The sequence below is a fragment of the Mustela erminea genome, chromosome 17, assembly GCF_009829155.1.
Source record: "Mustela erminea isolate mMusErm1 chromosome 17, mMusErm1.Pri, whole genome shotgun sequence".
Lineage (NCBI taxonomy): Eukaryota > Metazoa > Chordata > Mammalia > Carnivora > Mustelidae > Mustela > Mustela erminea.
This window is the reverse complement of record NC_045630.1, coordinates 61,857,047-61,877,630: the sequence shown is the minus strand read 5'-3', so window position 1 is coordinate 61,877,630 and position 20,584 is coordinate 61,857,047. Positions and strand designations below refer to the sequence as shown.

General features: G+C 47.7%; 1 protein-coding gene across 2 annotated transcripts in view; it reads right to left on the bottom strand.

The window, feature by feature from the left end:
* The window catches only part of RXRG (retinoid X receptor gamma), a 128,745-nt gene that overhangs the window by 45,387 nt on the left and 62,774 nt on the right, over positions 1-20,584 (bottom strand). The window contains exons 4-5 of one of the 2 annotated variants that reach the window (XM_032318470.1): positions 18,641-18,753; positions 8,216-8,321 (exon numbers count right to left, since the gene is read on the bottom strand). The gene's annotated coding sequence lies outside the window, so the exon portion shown is untranslated. The remainder of the gene's footprint in view (positions 1-8,215; positions 8,322-18,640; positions 18,754-20,584) is intronic. The other variant, XM_032318469.1, reaches the window with a different exon arrangement.

Genomic DNA, 20,584 nt, shown 5'->3' with positions numbered 1-20,584 from the left:
CAGGGTGTCCTAAGACCGTTACTGATACAACAACATTCGCCTGACCTAAGCCCTTCCCAGACAACCCCACCGACTTCAGTCACTCCTCTGCCCCCAGCTGTTACTGGCTTCTCATTAGGATGTCGGATGAAAAACCAAATGCTCAATGTCCATGGTGGGAATTAGCTAATTCATTCATAAGAATTCTGAGCTCACTGCTTGTCAAGGCTAATTATCTATTCCTCTTAAGTGATACGTTCTGCTTTTATTAAAGCCATTAGTGCCTTTGAGTAAATGAAAAGGGCATCTGTTTTCACTAGTATGTTTGACACAGACTCTGCATATCTTAGGTTCACCCTGGTAATAAAAGGATATAGCTTTACCACTGGTCTGTGTGTGTGTGTGTGTGTTTTGTGTGTGTGTGTGTTTTGTGTGTGTAAGAAAAATGGAAATAAAAAAGAATATTTTGCAGTAAACATGAATAAAAAACCAAAGCCATTTATTCAATATAAAATGTAGAGGCAAATACCCCTAAGCTGATGGCACCAATTAATACTGTTACCTTTGTGTAGTCCTTCACCTGCCCAATAGTATATAAAGTCTCAGTGTGTTTTCCCAACTATTAAACAGGGCATACTCTATGACCCTATCTGATAAATGAGCAATTTGAGTCCAGGGCTGTGAAGTCAGAGAAGGAAAGAGAGCCGCACTAACCAGTCAGATTGCAGATGTGATCTCATGACTAGGAAGTGACAGAAATGAGTATAAAACCAGACCCCCAACTCTGACCCCCAGCCAGAGTGTCCTTCACGAGACCTTGACCCTTCCCTTATTAATGATGTATTTCTATTACATGTGTTATGGGACAGAAGGGTCTTACATATTCTTTTTTTCTCCTCACTGTCACTCATTCATTCACGTATCATTCAGCCAACACTTGCTGAGAGCCTTTCACCTGTCAGTCCCTGGGGGAGCACTAAGAGACAAGATCAAGTCACTGACCTCACGGAGCTTATGCAGTCTGACGGAGGCGCTGGAGAGCAAACAAATAGTCACAGATATAAACGTACCGTTAGAAGCCATGATAAGTGCGATGGAGGAAAATAATTGGATGAGATGAGAGACCATAGCAGGGAAATCTAATTTAAATTGAAAGGTCAGGGAGAATTCTTTGAGGAAATGACAGTTATACTCAGATCTAAAGAAAGAATAAGATACAGTTGGGGGGAAAGGAAGCGGTGGGGGGAGCATGGACCAGGCACAGGGAACAGTGGGTCTAAGAGCACCGAGGAGGGAACGAGCTCAGTGCACGCCAGAAGCTGGGGAGTACGATGTTCAGGTCTCCCCCACAGATGACCTGGCTTCCAAGAGTTCCACAGTGCCATTGTCTCACCCCTGATTCTGTGTCCGACGGGCCGGGTCAGCGGTGTACTGCTGGAAACCTCCCTGCCTGGCTTTGTGTCCCCTTCACATGCTGGGCAGATTCAGATATCTCACTGTTTCCCAGCGCTGCCACCCCACTAATCCATCTTTGTGTTCCCTCTGCTCCTCCACTCAGAAAAGCCCTCCCCTCTTCCCGTTCTCTGTCCAAATACCCCCATTTCCCCAGACCGTTCTCATGGGCACTTCTCAATGGCCCTCCGTTGGAAGCACTCTCTCCTGGATTCCCACAGCCTGTAGCTGGGACCATTCTTATGTTTCTCATCACGTTCCTTCTTCTATGGTTCTCCTGAACGCATCTGAAAAGTCCCCTCCCTAGGCAGGAATAGGTTAACCTAAATAACTGGCAACTGGGTCCGAGTCATTTTGAGGCCCCGGCAGCATTTACGACAGTGTCTAACACATCATAGAAACCCAGTAACTGCATGATGTGTGAATGAGTGGACATTTGTGGATTAAGCTAGCCTCTCCTGATGTCAGCCCAGGGTACCAGACTCGAGGAGGTGAGTGTTCCTAGGTGCCAACAGTTCTTACAATCCCATTTTCATTTTCATGGGTTCCTTCTCATGGAGTCATACACTCCTGTATGGACAGGCTTGATATGGGCATTGGGACAGTATATGCGTCTTGGGAACTGAGAGCCTCTGAGGACGGAAATGAGGTGTCTGATTCGGAAAGAGTGATTAGCTTTAAATGAAGACCGTCTCAGCCATCCCCCAAACCTGGGCCGTTTCCATAAGGCCTAAAGGGTGTTCAAAGACACATGCTTTATCTACAAGGTGTCCTCCGTGGCTTAGCAACCAGTCGTGTTTGTATCATGGCCAGTGGCTCCAGTCAATAGTGAAACAAGATGACTTAAACTTGCCCTAAGGGAATTTTTCCCAAATTTACAGTTACCCGGAAGCTTAAAAAAATTACAGAAGCCTTTTCCACCTCTAGAGATTATGTCACTGGTTTGGGGTTGTGGTCTGGGTTTAGGAAGGGCTAAAAACCCCCGGTGCTCCTAACGCCCAGCTAGATGACTTTGGGAACTACTGACTTAAGGAAAGAAAACCTTCCTTTAATAGGAGGCTAAGAAGGAGCCATCAGCTTCCTGGGATAATTCCAAGGAAATGGCAAGATCCACTTCACCCATTTGCTGGGACACACAGTTGGGACTCATGGACCCAAGAAGCTCTTGCTTAGCAGGAGAGGTGGTGGCTGAGGCCATCCGCTGCATGGACTTAGCATATACTGACTTGAGGTTTGCTGGGACTGTGTGTGACATACTCACTCACTCCCCATCCCCTCTGCCATTATTCATTAAAGGCACTACCTCAAGGCTGTCTCCTCTGTCAATCTTCCCTTAATGATGGTTAGTGCTTCCACTGTCCTCCAAAAAACTTGCTTAAATATTTATTATGGCACCAGTTTAATTTCCCTTTGTATCATAATTACTTATTAAACTAGGACCTTCTTCTTGAATATAGGGACAACTTCTTATTCATCTTTATAGTTTCAAAGAATCTAACATTTTGCTTTGTACACAGTGAGTGCTTAATAAATGCTTATTGAATGGATGCTACGAGGACAACTATGAACCAGACAGGCTCTATCCCTGCTCTCACGGACCTATAAGCTACAAGCTTAATCGTAATTTTCAACTGCCCTTAACTCCAAACTACAAAATGTTGTCATAACATGTTCAAGGTGGAAAGAACAGTTACAGAGACGCCTCCATCTCTTGGTTCCCAAATGACAGTCATAAAATGCTCCCTGTCGTAAACAACTCGACCACAGCTGCAAAGTACATGGGGGCTCTCAGGATACAGAGCAACTGTGATCACACAGAGCTTAGACCAGAGGGAAACATCTGGTCTCTTCTAGAGAGAGGCCAGCACTTCAAATATGGGACACTCTAATCCAGACTGGGTCCAGATCCAAGGGTTCACAGCCACAGAGGTGGATGTCAGCACCAGACCTCGGGAAGGCCTGCTCAAGTCCCGTAGAGGGAAGACGACATCCTGGAGTAGAGCCCAGCCCCCAAGACCAGGTCCCTGGTACTCCTATTCTGCTGAACAGACATCCATCGGGCTGGCCAGGGGCCGCATATATTCAAGGTGTAGATTTAGAGGCTGTGACCCAAACATACACACAGGCCAAGCGATCTATTTTCAGACCCAGCTCACCCTTGGGGAAGAGGCTCTAAATATACCCTCCAGTGACCTCGGGCGGCAGGTTATCATTGCTGGCGGCAGGGCGGGGTGGGACAGGCAGGGACGCCAGGAAACTCACCAGGACCCCCAGCGCCGTGCAAAGGCCCCACCACTTATAGGGCTAAATTTACATAAGAGCAAGTGTCCGTTATAGTGGACGGGGTTTGCTTGTACGAGCACCTGGCCATGGGCTCCGTAGGGCAACAAAACCTCTATCTTGTCCTCTCAGAAGAGCCACTGAGTGTGTAGGTGCCACAAAGGAGAACGGAAGCAAAACTGAACTCATTCTGTTCTCAGGAATTCACATCAGAGGAAGGTCCCGCAATTATATAAGCAACAGTAATGAAATTTCCCCTGTGCCTAACACCTGACCATCTACAGCATGCTTTTATAGCTTATTTATAAGCAGGTATGAAATACTACTAAAAGCAAACCCAAGGGGGCTGCAGTGGGAAAGGATGTTGGATATTAGGACATGAGAATTTATCTCGCTGTCATGATTTTCTCTGTAACGGGGAAGGCCTTTTGAGTTAGTGTTCAGCCAAGACATAGTTCTCTTACTGCCAAAAGCCGAACCCTGTATAACTAACTCTATTTCCAGGCAGCTAATCCCAAAAGGCCAGAAAGCATTTAGTTCCAGAAGGCATTGAGTGAGAGCTGCATAAACCACCAGCATTTAGGTAACTGCCGAAGAGTAAAAATGATTAGAAATGACTAAAGGCAGATGGAGAGTTGATCAGGGGCAGAGGTGGGGCATAGGAAGGACTTAAAGTCCATGTTTAGCCAGGTCAGAGAGAGTTTGAGAGATCTCGGTACTTAGTGCTTTAGAGTAGCCTCGGAAGCAATACTAGGCCCATTAGCTGGTACCAACCCTGGGACACCAACGAGAGCGAGTGGAGGAAGTCGGGATCGGAGACGTTTACCCCTGCAGCAGAGCGGCTCAGAGGTCCATACCATTTGCACGAGACTCAACCGGGAGGCTTGTTAAACCCAGAGACTTCTGGGGCCTGCCTCTGATTCAGAGTCTTTGGGGCTAGAGAGGGCCTCTGCATGAGGGTCTTTAACAAGCTCCCCAGGTAATTCCCACAGGCAGTGACATTTAAGAATCAGAGCTTTGTGGAATGGTATCTAGAGAAGACCAGATCTTACCGGAGTATGCACGCCAGGTTGCCGGGTTCGAGATTACTCATTGGCGCCTCCTGGTTACTCCATAAAGCCAACATTAATGTTGTGACATTTATGTCACAGCCCGAGCTCCTGAAGTCACGGTTAGTACAAGCAGTGGAGTCAAGCATCGGAAATTCTTTTGACTCTAAATACTGTGTTCCCCCTACCATGTTTCACCTTGAAGATGCAATCCTTGAACTGTCCAAACCTCTGTCCCCAGCAAGCAGGAGGCCAAGGCTCTGGTCAGAGGAAGGTTCTGGAAAATGGGTGGAGGTCAGGGGTGAGGGAGGAGTGAGGTAGGAGAGAGGTGGTGTTTGCCTGTGGTTACGGTTTTGGAAGGGCTTAGTTGGGAGAAAGGAGGCCCAAGAGACGAGAAATAGCTCAAAGCATTCAGGATACAGAGAGCTGGCTGGAGAGGAGCAGGCTGGCAAAAGGAGCCCCAGAGGATGGCCAGTTAGAGCTGGGGCTTCAGGGACAGAAGGGCGGTGGGGGAGGGGCAGATCTAGAAGCAGTTCCCTGGTGCAATGGCCCAGAGGGGAGAGGAAGGCTTTTCTGGCTGCCTGTGACGTCACCCTGGGCAGCTGTTAGCAGAAGCGTTATTTCTGGAATTGCCCAAACATCAGTGACTCTTAAGGGGGAATTTCAGACACATCAGCAGGCTGGGCACAGATATTTAAGGACTGGAGCCTTTGTGCCGCCTAATCAAAGCCTCCGTCTGAGGCCGATGCCGCCCCCTCCCCCCTCGGACCCACGCGGATGCGGCTGGTCTAGATCCTTCACAGGCTTGAGCCAGCCAAGACTGGAAGGGCTCTGAAATCAAAGGTGGAAAAGGCAGGGGTGGCGGAGAGGACATCCCAGAGGAAGAAAACAGTCCCCAAGGACTTCAGACCACCAAAAGCTAAAGCAGGAAGGGAGGAAATTGAGTTAATCTTCTCAGTAGTTCTGGAACATCCGTTACTTCCCAGCTGTTTGACGGGCAGAGGTACACCCTTTCTGTATTTCAGGGAAGGATCGGTCATGCTAGGTAATTTTAAAAAGCAATCAAGATTAGGGCTAAAAATTCATCACCCCTTTTCCATTGGAAAGGAGGCAGAGGGCGGAGTTAAAAGTGCCATTTACGGATCAGTTTGGCCCTGGCAGCCCCAGAGGACAGTGGCAGGGGGGTGAAGGGGCAGGTCCCGCCTTCCCTCCCCATCCATCCTGCGCACGGCCGACAGATCAATCTACTAACGCATGCCTCGGAGGGGACTCCCCAGACTGGATACTCCTCACGGCGGCTCCCTGCCCACGGAGCTATCCACCCTGGGCCCCCTTCCACTTTTCCAAACCTTCAGCCCTCCCATCGACTCAGCACATGCTAGTCTCCAGAAAGGTGCACAGCGGGCTCTTCCCCAAACACACGGGCACACTCCTCCTCCTTTATTCTCTGCTTTCGCTCACGCTGCTTTGTCCTTCTGCAACACCATCCGTCCCACTATCCGTCCCCATTAGCTGAGTCCTAGCTGGTCCTTCTCTGGGCACCTGCATGCCCCCTCTTCCTGATGCTTCCAGCTAAGTCTCTCTCTTTCTCTTTCTCTTTCTCTCTCTCTCCTCCCCCTCCCCCACTTCTCCTGGCATGGCTGTCTGTATCTCCTTCTCTCTCCCAGCTCTTAAAACTCCCACCCCTCTCCCACCTCCCAGTGTTGAGTACCTCCCTGTCGTGACCCACATCTACCTTAGCCTTGGGACCTCTGAGATTTCTCAACACGAAACACATCCACAGATGAGTATCACTGAACTTCCTGCTACTAAAAACCCACCCTTCATGCCCTTTGAAACTCGTGCTCTTTTCTCAATGTCCACTGAGGGCTTGGCCTAATTGTGATGAGGCAGGGACCTCAGTTTCCTTGGGGAGTGGGGGGCAGTGAGACATATCATCCCACCTCTGTGGATCTAAGACTTTTCCTTAGGAAGCTTTCCGTGCCACATACCGCCATCCCTGCCCCCTCCACGCTCTGGTTCTACCTCCACTCTCCCTGGCCAGCACACATCCCAATTACAATTCAACAGTTGTGTAATTCTTTGTTTAACTCCTGTCTCCTTCCGCAGACAGAATGCTCCATGAGAGCAAGGCCCATATCTCTTTTATTCATCATTGAATCCTGGGTCATGGCTGGTAGGCAACCAATCGTTGGTGAATGGACGACTGGCTTTTATCACACTCTGTGCTAGATGATAGCTTTGCGGGTAGCGTGTGTTTCACCCATCCCGCACTGCCCAGGAATACAGGTGATACAGGACACTCTTTGTACCCCCCAACACTCCCATCATGCCATCCATCATGCCTAGCACCTGCTAGGAACTCAAAAGAAAAAAAAAGGGGGTGGGGGACAAAAAGAAGCTGTTGAAGCTAATCCTTACTGGGGAAATAGTCTCCAACGCCGGTGATGGTGAGTCAGTAACGTCACATTTGATTCAGAAGAGCACACATTTAGTCCGATAAATCAACAAATGATCCTTGAGCCCCCAAAAGGCATAGAATGTTTCGCCTGTCTCTCTGTGTGCCTGTCTATCCATCTGTTGATGATAAGAGGGGTGGCCGTAGCTTTGCCATTGGTGCCGAGTGTCTGTATGACCTTGAACAGTCAGATTGCCTGAACGTCAGCTCCCAGTTCCTTCAGCCTTTAAAATGAGCACAAAATTCTTGGTTTGCAGGGACACTGTGAGCATTGAAGGCAGGGATGTATTTGAAAGCCTTTTGTAAAATGTGAAGCGTGATAACATGTATAATTATTACAAGTGCGTGATGAAAAGAAAAGGAGACAGGACTGTGCGTCCCAGTCACCCAGGAAGCAGTGAGGCACGATCCACGAGTGGGGTGTGAGGTCCAAGCTCTCTGAGCCTGTCTGTCCTGACCCCCTGACAGTGCCTAAGCCTCCCAAGACACAGGTTCATCATCTTGTCAAATGGGCTCTGAAGCGTCTGGCATCCTGGGAGGAGCGGGCTTACTAATAAAGAGATTGTCTTAATAACGTGAAGTACCGGGTGCCATGGTAACGGGCATTACATGATCTGGAGAAGAGGAGCAGCTTTTGATAAGAATAGGGAGCCTGCAGATGGGAAAAGGGGGGTGGGGATGCACAAGGGATGGGGGTGGAGGAAATGCAAACACGGATAGACGGATAGACGCAGAGTAAGCACCAAAGGGAACGAGCAAACAGTACCGGGGATGCCTGCCTCTCCGGCCAGCCTCTGCTGGCTGGGCTCTGCTGGCTGGCGTGTATCCTGAGTATCTCCAGAGTTTCTGCAACTCTTGCAGTTGACGATGCCCCCTGGCTACTTAACCTGTTAGCCCCCGCTGTTTTTTTTAAGCTAAAAGCATGTGCAAAAATTTGGGCAAAAGCAGTTCGTGAATTTACCAAAAAACTAGAGACATGGGTTTTATTCGTACTCACCGATGAACGACTTCAAGGAGAACTCTTATAACTCGGGTTGGCATGGCCTCTTGCTTGACGACGTGCTCCACGAGTCCTGCCGATGTGGAGAACCCGGGTCTGCACACTGCGAATGGAAGGTCAATGCCAACATTGATTTCCATACCATCAAACTTCGTTACTCTCTTAAAATATCGTCTGTCCCTCCGAGGACATGCCGCACAGCCCAGGAGGCTACCGGGGCGAGGAAAGCTCATTAGATGCAGCAAGAAAGGGGATTCATGCGTCCCGAGTTCTTGTGGGCCGCAGGTGCTAGGCTGGGGGTCTTATCCACATTGCCTTCTACCACGGAGTCTTACTATCTTCGGTTTTGGGTGCAGCGGACCCCCGGCCAGCTGTGAGATCCTTGGCTTTTTTTTTTTTTTTTTTAAAGACAAGAACATCTGTTCACAGACATTTTTACGATTCTGTTATGAAAAGAGCTTCCGTTTCCAATGGTCCCTAACTGTCTCCTCCTTAACCTTCATTCCCTTTTTCTTCCCTCCTGCTGGTTCATCAGTGTAAGGAAGGTCCTGAGATGATCATCAGGGTGAAGAGAGCCTGTTTCCTTCTGGGCTTTAGCTCCTCTTTTGGCTCACACTCCTTCTGTAAAATAGTAGTTGCCTCAAGGGCAAATTGAGTGGCTATTTTGGGGTTTATTGACTACATAGATGTTTCTACCATTGCCAGGACGAGACGAGTTGGATCTGAGGAAGAGGAGGGTTTATATTTGGAACTGGAGGGTTCCCTTCTACCAGGATGTGGGGTCCCCTGGAATGTCATAGCATGAGTGGCTAAGAATATTCTTTTTCTGGGGATTTTTAAGGAAAACTAGGCTCTTCTCTTCCCCTGTTCATGTAACATCAATGTTATTGCCTGCAGGAAAAAGGAGGGACCGTCTAAGTTTCCTTTAAATATTTTATGTGAACTCAAAGGAGCCTTGGACTTCTTCAAAAATATTCTTTAGACTGGAAGATGGCAGAATTCACAGAACGACTGACTCTAGGTCATGGAATTTTGAGGTGATTTTTATTTTCTTCTGCAAAATTCTCAATATTTTATGAGTTCCCTATTACGTTTTCCTATTACCGATTACATTTACAAGGAGAAAGATAATTAAAATATTTTTAAAATTTTAACAAAATATTCTTTATTCCTCTGGATGTATTGTTTCCTGCCCTTGGTACGTCAGTGGTCACAGCCTCTTCCCTTCATACATTTTAGAAGGCACATAGTTGAGGAACAGCGAATCAAACAAACAAAAATCCTGGAATCCCCACCTCCCTGGAAAAGCTGTAAGGCTGGAGCCAAAAACGAAGGTCTTCTGAGCATCCCCTTGGTGCGGCCCCTCGGGGGCCCAACCACCGGGTCTCGTCCCATGAATGACTCAAGCTCTTCCGCTATCCTTCCCTCCTCTCTCCTCCACTTCCGCCCGCCCGTGAGCATTTAATTACCATCTGCTTTTCGTGTCCCTCAAAAGTCACTGAAGAGATGAGCTCTCAAGCTCCTTGGACCGTGAAAACCCGTCTTGCTCCTCTTCTATCCTGCGGATTTCCCATACGCCTTCCTAGAGCCCTGTGTGCCTCCGGTGGAATCAGAAGACCTGGGTTCAAATCCCGACTCGGCCGCTGACAGCCCGTCAGGAAATACATTTACCTTCTCGGTGCTTTCATGCTCTCATCTGTGAAATGCGAACGGCGGTTGGGAATATGAGAGACTTGTGAAAAGATGAGAAAAATGCGTGAAAACACAGGGCGTAGTAGGTACTCGTTAAACGTAAGGAAACGTCTGTTCTTATCTCAAGAGGACTGTTCAAGCCTGGGGTTTATCAGCAGGCCCACGGGAGCCTTCTGCTCCTTCTCAGGTAGAACCTTCAGCAGTTTAACCCCAAGAGGTCAGGCTGACGGTGGCAAGTCACACAAGTCACAACTGTTGACAGACGGTCTGTGATGCACTGCAGGCCAGGTGCTGAGCCGGCTCTCCCTGCCACGGAGCATTAGAGCCCTTCCCCCTCTAAGGCTTCGTATATTCCTGGAGGTTCAATAAGCATGGTTTGATTATCTCCCACATTCCAGCCACTGTGCTGGCCTAGGGGACAGAACGAAGTATAGGAAATGGCTCCTGCCCTTCTCAAGGCATAATCTAGGGAATACTTTTGGTGCGGAAATCTGTATTCTGCTGCACTTCGCTTTAGCCATTGCTCCTCTCTTCCCTTTCCCGAAGGCGCTAAGCAGCCTCCCCGCGACCCCCACCGCCATCAGTCTGCTCACCTCCCACTCGCTTCTCAGTCCACATAGTCTGCCTCCACGGCCACCACTCTGATAAGACCACTCCTTCCAACGTCCCCAAAAACCTCTTTGTTTCAGATTTGAATTAATACGCTTTAGCTACCGTTTCTTCGACAACGGGACAGCAGTCCACTCCACCGACTGTTGTCTTCTCCCGTTAAGATTGATCCTTCGGCCTCCTGGGCACGATCCTCTCTAGACCCAAGGATTCTCAGGCCCTCGAGACCTCTATGCTTGGATGTCTCACAACCATCTCACACCTGCCATAATCCGACTAAACACGGGATCTTGCCTGCAAATTGCTTTTCTTCCAGGGTCTTCCACCCCCACATGGCCTCTCTAGTCACCATGTTGCTCAAGCCAGCAATGTGAGTCATCCGTGACACTTGGATGTGTGTCATGATACCCCCTCCTGCTCCTTTTACTTCATCCCTCACCCGACTCTGTCACTTCTTCTCTTCATCTTTTTTTTTTTTAAGATTATTTATTTAACAGAGAAACAGCAAGAGAGGAACACAGCAGGGGAAGCAAGAGAGGGAGGAAGCAGACTCTCTGCTGAGCAGGGAGCCCAATGTGGAACTCGAACACAGGACCCTGGGATCATGACCCGAGCCAAAGGCAGACGCTTAAGAACTGAGCCGCCAGGCGCCCCTTCTCTTCACCTTTAACGTACCAAGCTCGGTCTCCATCTTTTTCAGCCTGGACTACTACAAAAACCTCCTTTTCCCCCACTTCCACTGTTAGCCCTCCATTCCATTCCATTAGCCACACAATAGCCAGATTTTTAAAAAAATGTGGATTTGATTGTATTACTCCTATGATTAAAATCCTTTAAGGATATGTAATTGAACTGAAAAGTAACTTCCTTTACCATAACTTGATCTTTAAGGTCCCATGACCTGGCCCCTGGCTACTTCTTTACACTAAACTCATATTCTTTGACCTCTGTCACTGTGTCATAGATGCCCAGCTGTCCTTCCAGTGCCTACAACATGCCACACCCTTCCTGCCCCAGGGCCTTAACCACGCTATCCTTGCTGCTTGAAAGGCTCTCAGGCCAACTCTATCAGGCAACTCCAACCGATTTTCCTGGACCCAGTATAAATGTCGCCTCATCAGCAAATCCGTTCCTAAAACTCCAATCTAAATTAAATCCTCCCACTACACTACTTCATAAACCCCGCTATTTCTCACCAAATCTTATCAAAATTTTAATTGATCCCATTATACATATGATCTTTGTATCTCTAAGACTTTAACTAGCACGAGTGCGGACATTTTGTCTCTGACCTTAATGGTCTTCCACTGAGGAGAGAGGCCTCTGGTAGACAAACAGGCCTCCGCATCCACAAAGGAAATTCATGCTGGCTTCAGAGATTAATAAACTTTCTCCTTCATTCAAAAAAAATAGGAGTGGAATTCCAAAGACTACTAGGTATTTGAGAAAAATCAGCATCACAGAAGAATCTAGATGAAGAAATAAAATACCCTAGAGAAAACAAAACAGAAGAGACTTTTTAAATGATTCTAATTCCCGTGTTCAGAAAGATTCAGGGAGATAGTACACAAATAAAACAAAAAAAGTTACTGTAAAAATAAAACATCCAGACAGCAAGAGACTGGAAATGACAAATACAGCGGCTAAAGAGAAAAAGGTCAATAGAACGACTGGAGGACAAATTCAGAAAGACCTCCAGCCCATGTAAATCAGAAGGACAAAGAGATGGAAAATTTTTGACAAAAAGTTGAGACTTAGGGGCGCCTGGGTGGCTCAGTGGGTTGAAGCCTCTGCTTTTGGCTCGGGTCGTGATCTCAGGGTCCTGGGATCGAGCCCCCCATCGGGCTCTCTGCTCAGCGGGGAGCCTGCTTCCCTCTCTCTCTCTGCCTGCCTCTCTGCCTACTTGTGATCTCTGTCAAATAAATAAATAAAATCTTTTAAAAAAAAAAAAAGTTGAGACTTAAAGGATCAACTCAGTAAGTGGACCATCCTTTTAATGAGCATTCCCAAAAGTGAGAACAGAGAAGATGATAAAACGAAGAAGGACAATGCCTGGAGCTTACGAAAACCACAGATCAGACCCTCCACTCAAATATATCCCAGTAAGAGCTTAGAAACGTCAAAGATACATAAAAACCTAAACATTTAGCAAAAACAAAGCTGGTTATCTGTAAAGCAACACGTATCAGACTGTATGCAGAAGATCAGACATTTGACATCCACGGCAACCTTTTAATAGTGATTATTTGAAAGCTTTTCTGGGTGTCTCAGTCGGTTGAGCCTCTGCCTTTGGCTCAGGTCATGATCCTGGGGTCCTGGGATCATGCCCCCGCCCCCCGTCCCTGCTTGGCGGGAGCCTGCTTCTCCCTCTCCCTCTGCCTGTAGCTTCCCCTGCTTGTGTGCGCTCTCTCTCTCTGTCTCTGTCAAATAAATAAATAAAAATCTTGTTAAAAAATAAAAAAGAAAGAAAGAAAGCATACTCTAGTCAAACAAAGAGAAATCTGAACGTTGAGCATGGGGCTCAGAGAGAGTAAAAGTAACCTGGAAGTGAAATGAATTGATATCCTGTTGTGACAGTTCTCTAGGGACCCAGAAAACAAGCAAGCACATTAGGAAAGGAGGACAGACCCCTTTGAGAAGAGTGTCTTCAAGAGTCAAGGGCCCTCCCTCAAAATTCATGGCTCTGGAAGTAGTTACTATCAATACTTAATGGAAAAAACGCTCACAGGGTCACTGGCAAGTAGTAATTGTGGAAAGGGAGCTGGGATGTTCTTTCACAGAAACAGAACACAGCTCAGGAGAGTGTGGATTTTGGAGTCAGGCCACCTGGGTTCAAGCCTTGCCTCTGCGACTCACCACATTGAGAAATTGCTTAGTCTTGCTAAATCTCAGCCCCTTGTGTCTGAAATTGCAATGATGGTTAGCCCTAGCTCATGGGGTTGTTTTGGAGATGGACCAAGGTAACGTATACACAGTGCTTAGTGTTGTTCTTAGCACCTCATACATGCTCCATAAAATGATACCCATCATTGTTTTATGGAGGCTGATTTTTTTCCCCCTGTTTTACGAGGTTCAGAGGAACTAAGTGGTATATGCAAACAAGAACACGAAGCCCAGATCCAGTTCCTTCTCCAGGAGGCCACATGGAATTTCATGCTGCTTCTATGATTCGGGAAACCTGGAACACCTTGGCTGCTTTCTGGATGCCCCCACCCATGCTAGGAGTGTTCATAACTTTCGTGTTTCAGCTGATTTTGATTTTTTATTTTAATTTTTTTAAAAATCAAGGAAATTTCCTGTAACAAGAAATTGGAATGAGAAGCAGGATGATCTAAAAAGAATAGCACTGGGGCACCTGGGGGACTCAGTTGGTTAAGGATCTGCCTTCAGCTCAGGTCATGATCCCAAGGTTCTGGGATCGAGCCCCACATCAGGCTCTCTGCTCAGTGGGGAGCCTGGTTCCTCCTCTCCCTCTGCCCACCTCTCTGCCTACTTGTGTTCTCGCTCTATGTCAAATAAATAAATAAAATCTTTCAAAAAAAAAAAAAAGAATAGCATTGTTTGTGAATGAGAAGGAAAGCTAGTTAGGAATATCAGGGAAAATGAAATTACCAAAAAGTTTTATAAAAAAAAAAAAAGTCTAAATATACAAAAATAAAAATGTGTCACTGTTCTGAGCATGGACAGAAGGTATGAAAACAGAATCCACCTGACATTGATTCTGGGAACATTCTCCTTTGAATGGGAAAGTCTTAACAAGATAGTGTTAAAAAGATAAACTGAGGTACATGAATTTTTTTTTCTAAGAGAGAGAGCGTGCGCGCACCCACAAGTTGGGGTGGGGGAACACGCAAGGAAAGGGAGAGAATCTCAAACAGGTTCCACACCCAGCATGGAGCCCAACACAGGGCTCAATCTCACAACCCTAAGATCAGAACCTGAGCCGAAATGAAGAGTTGGATCCCCAACCAACTGACCCACCCAGGGGCCCTATTAAATTTTTGAAGAGTTTATTTGAGCAGACATCAGTTGGAATCCACCAGTGGCAAGCCTAAAATGGTTAGGGGCACCTAGTAGACAGGAACTAGAGGAGAGAGTTTTATAGAGCAGACATATACGCAAAACAAGGAAATTATTTCTTCTAAAGCTGAAGCAGTTGTCATATTTAGGAAAGCCTAGTTGGCTGCTGTGATTGGTTGCACTCAAATTTTGCTTTCTTGGATACAAGTACATTGATAGGAATTGACTCTGGTTTAGGTTTTAATTAGGTAGGCTATCAAGAATTACAGCTACCTCAGTCAAATGGCCTCCATGTTTAATTCCTTCGATAAGAGAATTACATCTTTAGGGGCACCTGGGTGGCTCAGTCGATTAGGCATCTGCCATCAGCTCAGGGCATGATCCCAGGGTCCTGGGATCAAGCCCCGCATCGGGCTCCCTGCTCAGTGGGGAGTCTGCTTTTCCCTCTGCCCCTCACCTTGTTCATACTCGCTCTCTCTCAAATAAATAAATAAAAATAAAATCTTTAAAAAAGAGAGAGAACGACATCTTTCTATGGGTCTAATCACACCGCTTGGTTCTGGGGAGAATAATGATTAAATATTCATAACATAAATACTCGTTGATTTTTAATCTGTAAAATCAGCATCTACAGCAAACATATGAAACCTAATTATAGTTATGGAACAGAGTGTAAATATTTCAAATGAGCAATGGAAAAGCAAGAGAACAGCTGATAGACATCCAAATGTGCTGGGAGGTGAATTCCTCACTTTGCAAAATCAGAAAGTACTATCTGAAGTTGAGGTGTCAAGAAAGATCATCTTTTGGAAATACAAATTTAAATATATTATTTAACATTTGAAAAAATAAAATTATGCTGGGGAAGAACAACAAAAAAGTAAAATTAGGAGGGTTACAGTTACTGCAAAGGAGTTACATACAGTCTTCCTCTCTTCCGGTGAGAAATCAATAAACCCTGTTTAAAATTGAAAAACCAAGAGCAAGGCATTAAAGCATTTTGATGGTTCAAGTCTGGAGATCACCTGCAGAAGAACCAGAGACTAGACAGAGGTGAGGGAAAGGAAAGGACATCTCTACTTTTCATTTGCTATTGGTCTTCACTGCTCGAGGATTTCTCATTCTGTGCCTATATTACTTCAGTTAATTGGTGAGGAAGAGCCATGCAAAGCTACTAAACAGAACTTCTGGGAGAAGGGGGTCCCCCACAGAGCTCTGAGGGGAGACACGTCGGAACCGAGTGGTCTCATGCATAACCAGTGACCTCTAGAGCCCTTCCAGAGTCCTCCCGACGGGAGCACCGCCCAGGCGTGTGCTTCCTACATCTGAAATACACACGTCCTGCAAATCTGAGCTGCTGGCTGGCATTACAGGAGAAGAAGACCTAAGGAGTTTCACCAGCCACAGGTAAAGAGAGACCCGCTGCCGAAAGGGACCATAAGCTAGAGATTCTAAAGCAATGGTGGGCTGGGGGGAGGCCATGACTTGGGGGTGAACATAGGCTCTGGAACAAACGGCTTTATGTGGAGTGACACTTACTAGCTATGCGACTTCAGACAAGTGATGAAAATAATTAGACCCGTTCCCTGGAGTTTTGCGGGCTCAAGTGAACTCATTTGCATTAAGATGAGCATTCTCTGTTCTTATTATAAAGACATGCAGATTAGAGGCGCAGGGAGAACCTAATGCCAGTGAGGAATGTGTTTGGAGATTCTGCTAGGTGATGCTGCCCTATAGGGTTTCCCTTTCCTAGAGAAACAACTTGATTTTAGCCCTAAGATAGAGAATCACAATTTGGGGAACCAGAAACTATCAAGACTAACGGTACTAATAAATGTTAACATTTACCTGGGGGCGCCTGGGTGGCTCAGCGGGTTAAATGTCAACTCCTAGTTTCAGCTCAGGTCTAGATCCTAGGGTTGTGAGTTCAAGCACTGTACTGGGCTCCATGCAAAGAGACTACAAGAAAGAAAGAAAGAAAGAAAGAAAGAGAGAGAGAGAGAGAAAGAAAGAAAGAAAGAGAGAGAGAGAGAAAGAAAGAAAGAAAGAAAGAAAGAGAGAGAGAAAGAAAGAAAACAAGTTAGTTAACATGTATCAAGCTGCATGTCTGCGGTGCACCAGGAGCTGTGCTAAGTTACACACTTGTTCTTAGCCCATCTTCAATGTGAGGTGAGGGCCACTTTATTATTTCTGGGTTTGTTTGTTTGTTTTAAGATTTATTTGTCAGAGGGGCGCCTAGGTGGCTCAGTGGGTTGGGCCGCTGCCTTCAGCTCAGGTCATGATCTCAGGGTCCTGGGATCGAGTTCCGCATCGGGCTCTCTGCTCAGCAGGGAGCCTGCTTCCCTCTCTCTCTCTCTGCCTGCCTCTCTGTCTACTTGTGATCTCTCTCTGTCAAATAAATAAATAAAATCTTTAAAAAAAAAAAAAGATTTATTTGTCAGAGAGAGAGTGCACACACAAGCAGGGGGAGCAGGAGGCAGAGGGAGAGGCAGGCTCCCCGCTGAGCAGGGAGCCCGATTTGGGACTCGATCCCAGGACCCTGGGATCACGACCTGAGCCGAAGGCAGACCCTTAATGACTGAGCCACCCAGGCGCCCCTATTACCTCTGCTGTGGTAAAACATAGCAAAACTTAGCATGTCAACCTTTTTTTTTTTCTTTTTTAAAGATTTTATCTATTCATTTGAGAGAGAGAGAGAGCACAATAAGAGGGAAGGGCAGAGGGAGAGGAGATGCCGACTCCCTGCTGAGCAGGAAGCCCAGGACCCCAAGATCATGACCTGAGCTGAAGGCAGACACTCAGCTGGCTGAGCAACCCAGGGGACCCAACTAGCTCACCACTTTTAAGGGCAGAGTCCAGTAGTGTTGATGACAGGTTCAAAATGGAGTTGCTTATGCTAATCCCATGTCACCAAACCCAGTCAACTCAATTACAGTTTCTGCTCTACCAGAGAAGGAATTGTAAACCAGCCAATCGGGAACCTCCTGACCAGCCTTGGGGAGGTGATCTGCCTTATAAAACCCCTGACACCCCCTAAAGAAAAAGTAAGCTTCTCATCACCTAGTATAACCTCCTTGTCTCTGCACCCTTCTAACTGTAAGTCTTTCATAACCCTTCCTAGATGCTGGATTGGATGCCGCCTGATTCCTCAATCACTAAAGAACCAAGATCTTTAACGTCTACTTGGTTAAGTTTCCACATTGTACGTTCACACTGCTGTGCCACCAATCTCCAGAACTCGTTTCATCTTGCAACACTGAAACTCTCTACCCGTTAAGCTGCAACTCCTTCATGATCTCCATTTTGTGGAAAAGGAAACTCAGAGGAGTTCTGATGTCGAGCCACATGAAAATGTTGTTATCCAGTCATTTTTAACCTATGAACAAATGGCAATTTGGAATAATTCCATTTCAGAGCCCAAGCCGGTTATTAGAAGAGCCAGGTTTCAAGCCTGACTGCGAAGTCCTGGTGTGGTCCGTGGCGATAAGGCTGCTCCTACAGGGACACCTGGGGACGGCACCAAGGCCACGGAACTAAGCCACGAAGAGAACCTACAGGAGACATATGGAAAGTAACTTGGACTTTTTCATTCTAAATCATTCTAAATTATTCTAGGGCAGAGCTACAGGATGAATCCAGGTTTGTAATACCTGACCCTGATTCACTTTGGGGGAATCATTTTTTAAAAATATATAAACTGTGCAAATAGGGTATTTTCTGCGTCTTCTCTCCTTCAGTCTCATCTCTTCATATGACTTTATAGGTCCTTAGCCGCCGTGGATGCCATCCTTGGAAACTGCAAGGCTGTAGGTGGGCTTTGCAGGTCAACTTCATGGGCATGAAATGCATCAGGAGGCAGGAGAGTGGGGGAGTGAGCTGCACACCTATCACAGCCATGGGAGCATTCATGCATCCCCCTGGGGGGGTGGGGGTGGGCAGCAGGGTGCACCTGGAGGCCCGCTGTCCTCCCATGGCTCAGGCAATGGCCTCAGTGGGAACTCTACGTTCAGGGGCTCATCCCTGGGAGGCACCACACCCTCCAGAAAGTCCCTTTACCCATCCGTGTGTTTGATCAGTGGGTTTCCCCCAACCCCTTCTCACCTGCCTGGCCTCACATTCTCTGTGCCTTCCCTCATCACCTCTCAATACATCTCTGCTCCCTGAACGCTTCGGCACAGACTCAGGCTTCCTCTTCTTGTTACTTTCAGAAAATTCTGTAGGTGGAAAGAGATTTAATCAGTAATAATAAGGCTTTCTATTTTTAGAGCTCCTGCCTTCTGAGCAACCCGAAGGATGTCACAGTTATAACAGAATCAGTTAAAGGGTTGAAAGGGTCTTCCAAAGGTCTTCTCAGGAAGCCCCTGGCCTAGAGGAAAACTTTCTTGAAACCCATCTTGGACAGGTGCTAGCCTCCTTTAGTCTGACCCTGGTGGCGATGGGGGCGGCACCTCAGAAACTGTCCCCACCCCCAGCCAAGAACCCTTCTTCCCATCCCCCGCCCTGGACCCTTTCCCCAGAATGGTTGCCAACAGACTGCAAATGTCCTCTCTCCCAGCCCTTAGCGGATCATCCGCCAATGTCTACAGTACCGATACGGTGATCCTTCTAAAATACAGCTGTGATCATACTTAGCAAGGTTAGGTGTGCAGTGTTTGGGGAAGACCATGGGGGTGAGGATTAGGGACAGCGTCACAAGTTGGGACTCAGAAGATCAGAGGAGGTCCCCGAAAAGAGTGGGGGGAAGGAGACGTGTCAGGCAAAGGGTACAGCCAACGCCCAGGCTGGCCGTCAGAAGTACGCGGAGGTTTGAGGCACAGCAAGTGAGGCAGAGGGAGGCCTGAGTGGGGAGGGAAGCAGAGTAGAGCTGTCAGGATGGAAGCCGGGGAGCTGTCCTGCCAGCAGTGGGCCGCTGGGCGGTGGGAGCCCCAGCAGAGGTTAGGGCAGAGTTAAGTTGGAAGGTCCTGGTCCCGGGAAGAGAGGAAGAGACAAGTGCCAGGGAAGGCGACATTAAGGAAAGTACATCATGGGGCTCCCGATTCCTTAAACGCCAGCCCCTGCCACACACACACTCAGCATCCCATGTCGTCCCTTCCAGAGCGCAGACAATCCTCCCTGGTCACCTGTTGTCATGACTAAGCCTCAGGATAATCCTGAGGCTCTCAGATTTGGAGTCAAAGCCTGGTTTCAAGTCGACCACCCAAGCGTTTGCCCCCGTCAAGGAGACCCGCCTTTCTTTACCGCTAAAATGTAACTGAGACAGTTCCTTTCTGATGTATGTGGAATGCTTTGGACCCACGGACAGCCGCCAGTCAGCGGGATTTTCCTACAAATGTTGCTGTTTCCTATAGGATTCTCTCTCTATTGCCCCAGAGCATCCAGGAGCTCCCTGTCCCCAGCCTTAGGCAGGTGTGGACAGGCTCCAGCACTACTCCCCTCCGGTGGGTTCTCTGGCCTGAGTCGGATGAGGCTGACCCTCTCAGAGTGGTTTAATGGGAACAGTGGTGTGTGTGTGTGTGTGTGTGTGTGTGTGTGTGTGTGTACACGTACCCCTGTGTCTGTCAGTTCTGCAGAGGGTAAAGTGGGGTGAGAGAGGGATCAAAAAAGCAAACGAATGCAAGACATGGAATCGAGTCTGGCAAGAACAGGGTTAAAGCCGATGAGCAGCAGGAGGTCTAAGGGGAGAGGTCAGGGTTCCCCTAGCTCAGTCCTCTCTGACTCCCATGGGTGTCATGGAGAGTGGAGCTGGCAGACTGCCACACCTTCTGGGCTTACAGTCCCACTCAGGCCACTCAGGCCGGTGGGGGGGGGGGTGTCCCTCCCCTGCTGTGCTACCTCAAGGCTGGGGGCACCTAAGAGATTCTCCAGGGCTCGGGGCTGGGGCTGCGATGGCAGGGAGCGGGATCCGAGGTTTCCAGCGCTTCTGAGGACGGGCTCTGCAACCACATGCTTTTCCGTGACATCACTGTCAGTGACCTTTGGGGGCCGGCAGGGTGGGGTCCAAGGAGACGGGTACAGGCCATGATTCTTTGGTGGTCACAAAGCTCG